We start from the raw sequence: 12,159 nt of genomic DNA on the forward strand, positions 1-12,159 counted from the left end.
GGGTTTTCAAGAGAAGGTTGGATGTGTATCTAGCTGGGGTAATGTAGGCCCAGCACTCTTTCCTGCTTATGCAGGGGGTTGGACTCGATGATCTATTGAGGTCCCTTCCGACCCTAGCATCTATGAATCTATGATAAACAAACTGGAAAAATGTGGGCCGGAGAAAACTACTATCAGGTGAATAGGCAACTGGCTGAAAAGCTGCAAACAAAGGTTAATTATTAAAAAAATGGATCCATTTCAGAATGGCAGGAGGCTTTGAGTGGAGTTCCACTGATCCCAGTGCTGTTCAATGCATTTATGAATCATTTTGATGCTGGCATAGAAGCAGGTTTGAAAACAACATGAAACTCAGAAGGCCTTCGAAAACATCAAAGGACGGGATTGTAATTCCAAAGCACCTTGACAGATTGGAAAGATGGGCTGGAGCTAATAGGATGAAGTTCAGTGCTGACAAATGGAAAGCACTACACTTCTGGAATCATAATAAAAAATACAAATAGAAAATGGGTGACACCTGGCTGAATGGTCACACTAGAGAGAAGGATCTGCAAGTATCTTGGTAGATCAGACTTGGGGAATTCCTTGTACCTGTGTGCCTAGCCTCAGAGACCTACCAGAGCTCACCTGCCTCACTCTGAAAGGAAGGTAATGTATCACCTGCCCTCTTTGAGGTGCTGAGTACTCTGTATGTGTGAAGGAAAGGCTAGAAAACCTTAGGGTGTTAGGAGCTCTGCAACAGGCCTTCCTGCCTGTCAGCCTCAGAGTGCTTCTGGCTGCCACCTCTGGTGATAGTTCGATGCTGATTGTTCTTCATACATATTGCATTTAGCTCTTTGTTGACTCTTTAGTGATGGGCTTGCAGTTGTTACTGTGCATTTATTATTGTTGTCTTTTGATACTGACCTTTTAAATTTATTCTTGTTAACATTAACTTTGGTGTGAAGTTTTTATTGGTGTTGTGTACCTCTGAATGCGGCCAGGCTGCAGGCCAACAATCAGGGGAAGTTAACCATTTGGGTGCCTTGAATCACAGGCACCTGGTAGGCCACAGAGAGGTCATTAAGTAAGGTTTTCCCTGCCAGGCCTGTCTTCAGAGCTAGGGGCATTTTTTTCCCCCCTCCTGCAGCTACATTTGTCGGGGGGGGGCGTTATATATATATGTGTGTGTGTGTGTGTATATTTATATATAATATATAAACTTTCCTCAGAGGCAGTGGATATTGGCTGCAACCAGGGTTGGGGATTTTCAACTGGGAAGTACCAGATTCACTGCTGAAACTTAAGTCCAGAGGCTAAATGGTCTTGTCCCTCTGTCAGGGTCAGACCTGTTGCCAATGTTTGGAGGCAGAAAGGAATTTTACTTCATGGTCAGATTGGTATGGACAGTGCATCTTGGTCTTCCTTGATTCTAGGGTGGGGGTATGGCCCTCTTCTTGCTGTGTCTCAAGCATATATTTACCAATTTGGCAGCAGCAAGATGTTGGCTGGCATGGTCTCTACATTTTACCTGTGGCAGGTTAAGGTGTTCTGCCTTGTGTTCGCTCAAGGTTGACTGTTGTTTTGCTAAGAGGTTAGGCAGTGGATTTGTATGGGATGGTTTGGATAGAGATGTTTCTGCCTTAGGAAGGATGTTGGACAAAATGACCCTTGAGGTCCCTTTTAGCCTTATTATCTTATGAGTCTCTGTAATTGTATAAATCAGGGGTTTTCAATGTTTTTCAATAAGTGTACTGGCAGCTGGACATGGAGTGTGTGGAGTGGGGGGGATAGGTGTGTGGCCAGATATGGAGCAGCGGCAGTGCAGAGTGGTGGGTGGTAGTGGCAGCCGCCACATGCAAGCTTCCCTCCCTCCTGTGTCCAACCAGCTGGGCAGTGCCTTGTGGGCCATAGAGGGATGCCACTGCCCTTGCCCTCTCCTGCTCCCCCAGCCCTGCTCCTGGGAGGCAGTGATGCGGGGTGATGGGTGGCAGTGCTCCATCCCTGCCAGCCCATGCATACCCCCTAGGGCTTTCCCAAGTACCCCTGGTTGACAACCCCTCGTATAAATGATTGTGAAAGCCTTTAGAGGAGTTATATGCTACTTACTTTATCTGTTTGGAAAGAATATTTTCAATTTTACTTAATAAAGAGAAATTATACAAAACGTAATGTATATAAGAAATGAAAAATAGGTTTTCTAGCCCAGAAGAATTGCTGCCAATCTAACCCTACCCTTCTCGAGGATTTTTTTTTAAAACAAAATAGATATGTTAGAAAAATAAATTGACATTAATGTCAAAATATTCTCTTTTTAGGGGGGGGTTGTTTTTTTTGTTTTGTTTTTTTTTTTACTTTCATCTCAATGTCCTTAGTTTTTTATGCTTATTTCCTCCTCTTCCTCTCATCTCCTATCTTCTTTCCAGTTGTTTCTGTTCCCCTTTCTCCTGTGTGCTCTTTTTTCTTCGTAATTCTATCCATCTATGTGTTTTTAACGCCCATCACTCTTCCTTCATTGTTATTGCTCTCCCGTAATCCTTTCAACCACTCTCTCTGTTTTTGGCCTAGGTATTTGGTCTGGGATTTTTAAAGGCATAAGCACTCAATTTTAGGCTGGACATAAGAAAAAAATTATTTACTGTCCAAGCCCCCAAGACCTGGAATAGACTTCCTCCAGAAGTGGTGCAGGCACCTACTCTGGAATCATTCAAGAAACACTTGGACGCTTATCTTGCTGGGATCCTTTGACCTCAGCTGACTTCCTGCCCCTGGGCCAGGGTGCTGAACTTGATGATCTTTGAGGTCCCTTCCAGCCCTAATGTCTATGAAATCTATGAAATGTTCCCACATAGCAAAGTTCCGACATGAAATTAAATCTCAATCTGAATTTTTTTCTTAAGTTTTCCAAAATGAAGTTGTGATCAAGACTTCTATTTTGGGCTAAGCTTTAATAGTTCAACAGTAAAAAAGTTTGCAAATTGTTGTGTTTGACCATTGAACATTTATCCCACCCCCTACCCCCCACTCTGCCAAGGTTATTCCCCTATTAGGGAAGAAACGTTCTCCCCAGTAGCACAAAAATGTCAGGACTTTCTTATTTTTTATAATAATATCAGTAAAATGAGGAATTTTTGTATCCTACTTTGGCTTACATCCTAAAACTCAACGATGTAAAGCGCTTACTTAGGCACAGTGCTTAGGCAATATTAAAGCCTCATAGCCTGAGTCGACTTTTAGCTACCCATGTATGAATCAAACATAATTCATATTCCGCCAATAGACTCATAGCAGCCAAGGTGTATAACCAAAAAAAAAAATCTCCCTTCTTGCCTGATCATGCAGAGAACAATTTTGTCATGTCCTTAGCATTATTCTGACTATAGTATACGCAAGCCTGATGCAGCTGCCAGGAACTAACTGTTATGAGAGGGCTGGACATTTGTTGTGCCCTTTTAGCCTAGTGCATTTCCTATTTGCCCAGTGGCTCCATTAGAAAAAATGGCACAGAGATGTAATTTTTCTCTTGCAACCCCAGAATTAAGTCAGGTGCAACTCTTCCCAGAACTTAACACACATTCCCAGTATGATGGTGGAAGTGCTGAGCTTTGGCTGAGTCCAAAGGATGGGATTTTCAAAAGCCCTTGGAATTGGTCAGTCCTCCCAGTGAAGCCAGTTCTCCAAGTAGTTTCAAAAATATCACCTAAGGTACATGTTGTTTGTTAGAAACGTTAAAAGAGTAAAAGGTGGGGTTTTTTGTGCTTATTTCCTCCCCTATACCCTGGAGGGTAATAAATGAGAAAAAGTGACTTTGACTCTCAGCATTTCCAATCTTTTCTTTGTAATGTGAGCTGAAACATGAAGAAGCTTAAAGAGCTTTGTATCCAATATGAGCAGAGGAATAGCTTGTAAAGTAGGGGATTTAAGGGCCAGACTGAGACAGTATTACTTAGTTTACAGCCAGGTGAGCCTTTACTGGCATCTTATTCATTTTTCCCAACCATTGGAGTTGCAGAAAGATTGAATTGCTCTTGAGAGGTATATATCTGTCAATGGTATAAAGATACCAACATTTCATTGTGTTTACAAGATTAACAATTCAGACAACTCTTAGTTTATGCAGACATTTACCACATTTAAAAAAAAAAAATTTTATGAAAAATTTTTAATTGTACATTTATGTATTTCATAGTTTAATCCTTACTCTCTCTCTTTTATAAATCCACAATAACCTATATTTAAATTTATACTTTTATATCTTTTAAAATTGTTTGTTAATGCTCGCAAACATGACACTTTGTAAATAGTATAAATTCAGTTTTAATGAAAACCTGTCTTTCTAAGCCCATGTGCAAATCTCAGTCAGAAAAGGAGATTTAACAGCAACAATACATAATTCACAAGCCCTGGCAAATTGATTTTATAGCCTTCCAGTGATGCATTTCCACCTGATATTTGCATTATCCACAGAAGCATACATTACTGTACCATAAGATATTGTTCTGTAGGAGACTAAATTAAGTGTATTTTAATTAGGTAGGAAATGGAGGACACCCTCAGACACCTACTCTCTACTGTCCACATTCATGTACCTGATTCAGTGAATACTACTGGGTATAGTGCAGTCCTCAATAGTGCTACTTAATACAGTGTATCGTTTGCTTGGTATTCATGGGGCTGCACCCAATTTTTTTACCTAAGAAGAGTGACATCTCCTCCCCCTCCCAAAAAAAAAGCTTTATGACTTTACTATCAATGTTATTGAGTGATATAAGAGGTATCTCACTCCCTTTATTATGCTGGTTGGAGCATCATACTCAATAGTTCAGTGCCTAGTTGTGAGAAAATATTAAGTGCTGTGGGGTCTGCCCTGGGTACAGTATAGTCCAGTATCTTTATTGATGATCCAGATGGTGGGATCAAGTGCATGCTTAGCAAATTTTTGGATGATACCAAATCAGGTGGAACTGCAGACACTCTGGGGGGCAGAGCTAGGATCCAGAGTGACCTGGATCAACTGGAGAAGTGGTCCACTATCAACCAGATGAAATTTGACAAGTTTAGGTGCAAAGTCCTGCACTTGTGCTGGGATACTGCATGCACAAATACAGACTAGGGAATGCCTGACTAGGTGATGGGGCTGCCGAGAAAAACCTTGGGGTTATGGTGGACCATAAGCTAAATATGAGCCAACAGTGTGCTCTTGTTGCAAAAAAAAAAAATTAGAAGGAAAAAGAAAAAAAGCCGACAGCAACCTGCATTGGATTAACAAGAGCAGCATTTAAAAATCAAGGGAAGTGATTCTTCCACTCTCTTAGCAGTGGGGAGGTCTCACCTGGAGTATTGTATCCATTTTCAGGCCCCACACTTCAAGAAGGATATGGACAGTGTAGAAAGAGTCCAGCACAAAGCAACAAAAATAATTAGGTGCCTAGGAGGTAAGACTTGTGAGAAAAAGTTGAAAGAAATAAGGTTTTTTTATAAGGAGAAGAGAAGATTGAAGGAGGATTTAATAATAGTTTTCAAATACCTGAAGGGTGATTATAGAGGGAATGAACATAATTTTTTCTCTGTGGCCATAGCAGGCAGGACTAGTATGGCTGTGCAAAGTTTAAGTCCCTGATTTGATTTGGTAAAGAGTCAGCTGGATTCAGTGGCTAAATCTCTTAATCCAAATTGAATCAGAGGACCCTTTAATTTCTCTTAATCAAATCACAACCCCCCGAATCAATTTGGATAGATTCAGAGATTCGGACACGGAGACAGCTTTAAATGCTTTTTCTACATACCTCTAGCAGGGGCTCATGAGTGCTGTGATGCTGAGGGTCATGGAACATCCCATAGAAGCATGGGGGGCTCCCCAATGTGCTCGGCAGCAGACCCAGAAGTGGACCAGAAGCACTTCCAGTCCACTTCCAGGTCCACTGGGGAGCATGCAGAGGGGTCCCCTATCCCTCCCTGTCTCCCCCCACTCAATGAGGTGCCTCCTCAGTCTGGGGGGGCACCCAGTGTCCCCCTCCAGCCAGTCACTGAGCTGGGGGGCCTCCTCACACATTCCCCCACAGACCTGGAAGTGGACTTCCAGTCCACTTCTGGGTTCATTGCTGAGCACATTAAGGGCTCCCCCACCACCCCTGGCTCTGAGATGCTCCATGCACCACAGTACTGCAGTGATCACAAGCCATGCCTGCTACCTCAAGGTACGTAGAAAAAACCTTTAAAGCTGTATCTATGTCCAAATCACTGATTCTCTGAATTAGCGCTGAATCTTCTGTTTTGGATTCAGCCGGATCAAATTGGGGCAATGATCCAAATCAACTAATCAAGTCACTGTCCCTGATTTGAGCCAAATCCAAATCGAATAGGATGCCCTTTGCAGGCCCCTGAAGGACTAGGAGGAATGGCCTCAAGCTGTGGCAGGGGAAGTTTAGTTGGAGATCAGGCAAAACTTATTTGACTATGTGAGTGATCAGGCATTGGAACAGGCTACCTAGAGAAGTTATAGATTTCCATGCTTGGAAACTTCCAAAAACAGGTTAAACAGACACTTGGCTGGCATGGTTTAGCCAGGGATGATCCTGCTAAACATGAGCAGTGGGCTGTACTAGATGACCTTCTGAGTTCCCTTCCAGCCCCATTTTCCTATAATTCGATGAATACACACAGGAAATAAAACATGTTGTTGAGATTGCAAAGTTGGCAAATGCCAAAATATGAGTTTCCTTTGCAATATATGCATTTTAAGTACATAATCACAAACTTGTTTTCCTTATGTCCCTTGCCTAATTCAGAACACATAGTTTTCAGTGTTCACTAATTCAACAGCTGTTCAATGCTGTATTTTATCTTTATTGTTCAGGAGGTGGTTTGATTCCTTATTTACTGTGCACTAATCAAATTCTACTCTGAAGAGAGAATATTAATTCATTATATTACCCATCAGTTTAACATCTAAGTATTTTACGAACATCAATAGCATCACTGCCAGATGAGGAGTGAAGTTTTATTTCCATTTTACAGAGCAGGGCCTGAGATATAGAAAGATCAAGGTCATAATCTTGGGTACCTCTTTTGAGAAGGGAATCTGAGGGTTTTTTCCTGAAAACTTTGATTTAGGTGGCTGGGATTCTGTGGTAGAGGTAGGGCTGTGTTCAGGGGTCCCTTCTCCTTCCTACAGTCCATTGTCTTATTTATTTAAAACCTTCCACCTCTTGTAGTAAGTAAAGAAGGAATTCTATACATAAGTTTCCTTTATAACACAGCCCTCATTCATCCCCACAGAAGGAAAAAATAGTATCTGATTATGTAATTATAGACTGTATCATAATGCACACAAAGAAAGAGGTTACCCAAGAATTACCTATATTTTGACACCTCTACTTTGTAACTTGAACTTTTTTTTCCTAACATTTGGGTCTACTGCTCATAGTTTTGCAGCTTGAACTAATGGATAGCTATTCAGTAGGGATAGGATACTATGGAAGGATTTCAGAGCTATTAGTTGACGACAGGGGAACAGTGCAATTCAAGAATTTTGAGTTCCATTTCAGGCTTTGGAGAGAAATACAGTCAAAGGGGCACAGATCTTTCAGTCTGTTTTCCCCAGGTTTGACCCTTCCATCATGGTCCTGTCTGTTCTCCATAACTGGTTCCATATCTCCATAAACTTATCAGTGCCCACCTCCTTACTTCTTCACTCTCTGTTTCTGAGTTTCTCATCTTACCCAATATATCCTCACCTCAGGAACAGGACTTCTCATCCTATCCACAGCTTCCCGATTGCCATTTCTAGTCTCCTCTACATTTGTTTATCCAGTCAATCTCCTCCTGTCCACAGCTCCATGGCTCAATCTGTTTGCAAAAGTTTCCTCACACTCCAGTTCCTTATCATATCCATTTTATTCCCCCCAATCCATAGTCCAATACTTTTTTTCTAGTTTCACTCTCCTTGTCCTGTCCTATTCCCAGTCTTTCTAGACTCTCTTTTCTCCCTAGTCAACTCATTCACAGTTCTCTTCCTGTTTCCCACACTGCCAGCTCCCAGGCCCAGCCAACTATAGTTTCTCCCTGTCTCCTTCCCCTCAAGTCAGTTTTGCTGCTTTCAAATGTATAGTAATCTTCATTTTTGTGTTTCTGTCCCTGAATTAGTTATTTTGTTATATAATGCATCTAAACATGGAGGCAGCTTGTTTCAAAAGAGGTTGTCAGGTTAGAGTCTTTTCTCTGTTGAAGAAAGGGTACTCCCAGCAGTTAAAATGTGTGGCTAGGAAGAAAATACAAACTAAAATTGTGAGAAAATTCCTTTAAAATATTTTTACATAAACAAAAAAATTAAATGAATAATAAGTTCCATGTAAGAAATACTAAATTTCAGTTAGGAAAAAAATAAACACCTAAAATCAGGCACCCCAAAGGCCAGATTCTACTTGGCATTTGTAAGAAAGAGGTGTTTCATATTTTGTACATTGTCTCAATCCACAGTTGCACTAAATAAGTTGAGTCATATTTTGCTTCCTCCCATGGAAATACAATCCATCCCAGTGGATGCAAGCATACCTGGTCAGGAAAATGACAGAGGTTGGCAGATGTGGAGTATAGCAGTACAAATAGCAGTACAAATGCTCTTCCTGGATGATGGGAATCTTTTGTCCACAAAATATTTTCCTGTAGCTGTCGGGAATAGTTGGAGTATAGTGTGTACAGTCCTGTTCTAAGTATGTTACAATCCATGGCAGTGTACACAAAGTACTTTAAAATGAAGGAATGTGTTTGGATTTGTATGACTGACAACATTATTTATTATTATTGAATATATCTCTGATTCTTTGCTGTTGTTGCTTCTGGAACAAGTTCTTCTCTAACAAAAGTTCCAGTATCTGACTTTTAGTACTGTACATCCTCTGGGTGCATACAGACATTTGGGGAGGTTAGATTGCATTAAAAATGGCCACCAGTCTAACTTAGTTCACCCAGATGCAGAATTTACACTAGTTAGGTTGATCAAAGTGAGAGCTGTAAAGAAGTGCAGGGCACTTAAATCACTCTAAAAATGGCCAACACTATCTAAATTACCTCTACCTCCAATGTAGTCTAACTTAGATCGGGTCAGCCATTTCTAGACTGATCAAACTGTCCTGAACTGCTGCAGAGTTCCCAGGGCTGGGGAAGCCTTACCCCCTCCCTGGCACCAGGCTATTTATAGCCCCTCCAGCTCTCCCCCCCCCTCAGATGGACATACCCTATCTCACAGACCAGTCAGCCACCCCGCACATCCTGCAAGCCACTCTTGGTGTCACTTTTCCCGGCATTCGCCAGTGCTGGGAACCAAGGAAGTAAATTGGGGTGGGGGAAAGGGTGGGGGTTAAAGTGAGTCATTGGATCACTGGGGTGGGTTGGGGGGGTTGGGGGACTTAAAATAGTTCCTGGTCCTGGGGGGATAAACCAGGCCCCAGTGTCACGGTGGGCCAGGGTGGCAGATCGGATACGAGACGAGCGGGATTAGCGGTGAGGAGTTCTGAGTGGCACAGATGCATATGGTTTCAAAACAAAGATGATTTATTAGACTTACGCTTCTTTAACGCAGGTTACGATGCTTGCTTCAGTTACAGTTAAAGTTGCAGTGAATGGAACGAACATGAACAATAACACAGGGGTCTGTTGGCCCACGAGGTTCACGAGTGAGCCCTTGCTATCTAGCCAGAGCTAGGTGCGGCTGCCCACTCGCTAGTTCCAGGGCTGGTCAACAGCTCATAGGTGAGATAAACAAATGACAAAACAGAACTGTAATGCATCGTGGAACGAAGAAACGTCGTGACGCCAGTCCAAGGGGACAAACAGACAGTCAGAGAACAGTGCCGAGGTTGGATGCCAGGTAAGTAGAAGACGAAGCCGTAGTCAAAGCACTAGGGGTGATCCAAATCGAAGTCAAAGTCAAAGCCAAAAAAGTCCGGTAACCAAAGGAATCGATACGAGAAGAAATGAAATCGAGGAGCTAAACCGTTGTATGAGGTTATGAAGAGAACCGGGGGTTTGAATCCCAATCTCTCTCTGTCTCACAGTCCCTGGTAAAAGCAGCCTCTGTTTGCAGATGGAGCACGGTCTCTCAAAACACTCACCCCAATGCCTACACTCCTAACGCCCACCAACTCCAAACGCCCCACACCGAGGTGGGGGCTCACTAGCCTTTTATAGGAATTTAGTGGCCAATCAGATCACTTTGTATATAGAAATTTATGGTCAAATTATGTCATGCTTTTGCTAACTGAGCATGCATCTGGTTAGGTTCTGCATATGGCTGAGCATGTGCAGGCTGAAAACTAGGTCATGTTTGAGTGACAGGCCCAGGGGTCGAGCAGGGGGCAGGCTCTGACTATGCTATGGAATTTTCCACTAGCCTAGGCTGTCTGCACATGTCAGAACCAACTCTCTGTATTGGCAGCACACATATCTAAAATTTTACTTTGACAGGGGAGAGGGTTGGGGAGAGAGCCCCCCATTCCCCCAAGCCCCACAGCAAACCCCACAAGGCTCTCTGATCCCACCAAACCCTCTTGGACCCTTCCATCCTCCACCAATCCTCCCCATGATCCCCACCTGCCATTCTGACCCATTCCTGGAACCTGCTTTCCACTCCAAGCCTCCACTATTCCAATTTACCTTAGATTGGGTGGCCATTTTTAACTCAATCTAACCTCCCCCTAATTACCCTGAATGTCTGTACTCAACCTCTGAGTGTGCATCAATAATTATATTTATAACTGTTGACAATTGGCTATGAGATTTCTTTCAGTCTGCAAGAACTCTGTTCACTTTCTATAGTGCAAGTTATTCACAGAAAGATATGGAAGTTCTTTTAAACATGGTAAAAAGTATTTAATGAATAATAATAGCTTTTGAAATAGAGAAATTGTTTTATATTTAAGATCTGTCAGCTATAAATGAACAGATTTCCCATGAGCTGACTGAGTGAAAAAGTAGAGTTAACAAGCAGGTATTGTTTTTTATTGAGCCACATACCATGAATCATTGTACCAAAAAGCAACTTAATCTCCACACCGCACCTAACAATTTCCTGACTTCATTAATTTTGGAAAGCGCATTCTATTTGAGAACTGTTTTGTCTTGCTCAAATGTCTGGGTTTTTTTTAACTTCTACTTTAAAAAGTGGTATTGCCTAGGAGAAGAAGCCAGGTTATGATGATTACCAAAATCCCAAAATATTTAAGTACATTTTGTATCTAAGGATACGTGGCAATTGTGCTGGTTTCCTAGTCCTGAAGAAATGTTGGCAATGTTGTTATGTAAGCATGGGGGAGAGTGTGCCTTGAGAAAATGGGAAATGGAGCTGTTCACTGTACATCCACTGAAATCTGTCTTCATTCTGTATTCATATTCCTTACATCTGTGTGTAACTAGTCAAATGTTTAGTGAATTGGTATCTCCAGTATAAAAACAAATTGAATTTTATTAATAGATTTTAAAAATCATGAACCAAAAAGATGACAGAGCCATCAGGGAAATACAGAGCATCCAAGTGAGGGACTAACATAAGAGGGATGGGGGTGAGGAGGGGAATGCAACTGGGTTATAGAAAATATAATGTTAGCCAACTAAGCCCAGGGGTAGGGGGGGGGGATTATATCTTATAGTTTCATAGTTTCTAGGGTTGGAAGGCACCTGAACAGATCATGAAGTCCAAACCCCTGCCCTGGGCAAGAACGAGTGCCGGGATCATAATACCAGATATCTATCCAGCCTCCTCTTGAAGACCCCCAAGGTAGGGGGAGAGCACCACCTCCCTTAGGAGCCCATTCTAGAGCCTGCCAGCCTTAACTGTAAAGTAACGCCTCCTGATATCAAGCCTGAACCTACTGTCAATCAATTGTGACTGTTATTCCTTGTTATCCCAGGTGGTGCCTGGGGGAACAGAGCTCAACTATTTTCCACTGGTCCCCCCTAGTGAGTTTATAGATGGACACCAGATCCCCTCTCAGTCTCTTCTTGTGGAGGCCGAATAGATTCAGGCCTTTTAGTCTATCTCCGTAGGGCCTGGCGTGCTGCCTCCTGACCACGCGAGTGACCTTCCTCTGAACCCTCTCAAGGTTAGCCACATCCCTCTTGAAGTGCAGCACCCAGAACTGGAGGCAGTACTCCAACTGTGGCCTGACTAGTGCTGCATAGAGG

The 12,159-nt window shown here is 42.4% G+C and overlaps 1 protein-coding gene across 1 annotated transcript in view; it reads left to right on the forward strand.

Annotated features, from left to right (window-relative positions):
• Nucleotides 1–12,159, forward strand: part of CNTNAP2 (contactin associated protein-like 2) — a 1,403,431-nt gene that overhangs the window by 357,007 nt on the left and 1,034,265 nt on the right. The gene's annotated exons all lie outside the window — the stretch shown is intronic.

The sequence above is a fragment of the Crocodylus porosus genome, unplaced genomic scaffold (assembly GCF_001723895.1).
Source record: "Crocodylus porosus isolate Cpor-Errol unplaced genomic scaffold, CroPor_comp1, whole genome shotgun sequence".
Taxonomy (NCBI): Eukaryota; Metazoa; Chordata; order Crocodylia; family Crocodylidae; genus Crocodylus; species Crocodylus porosus.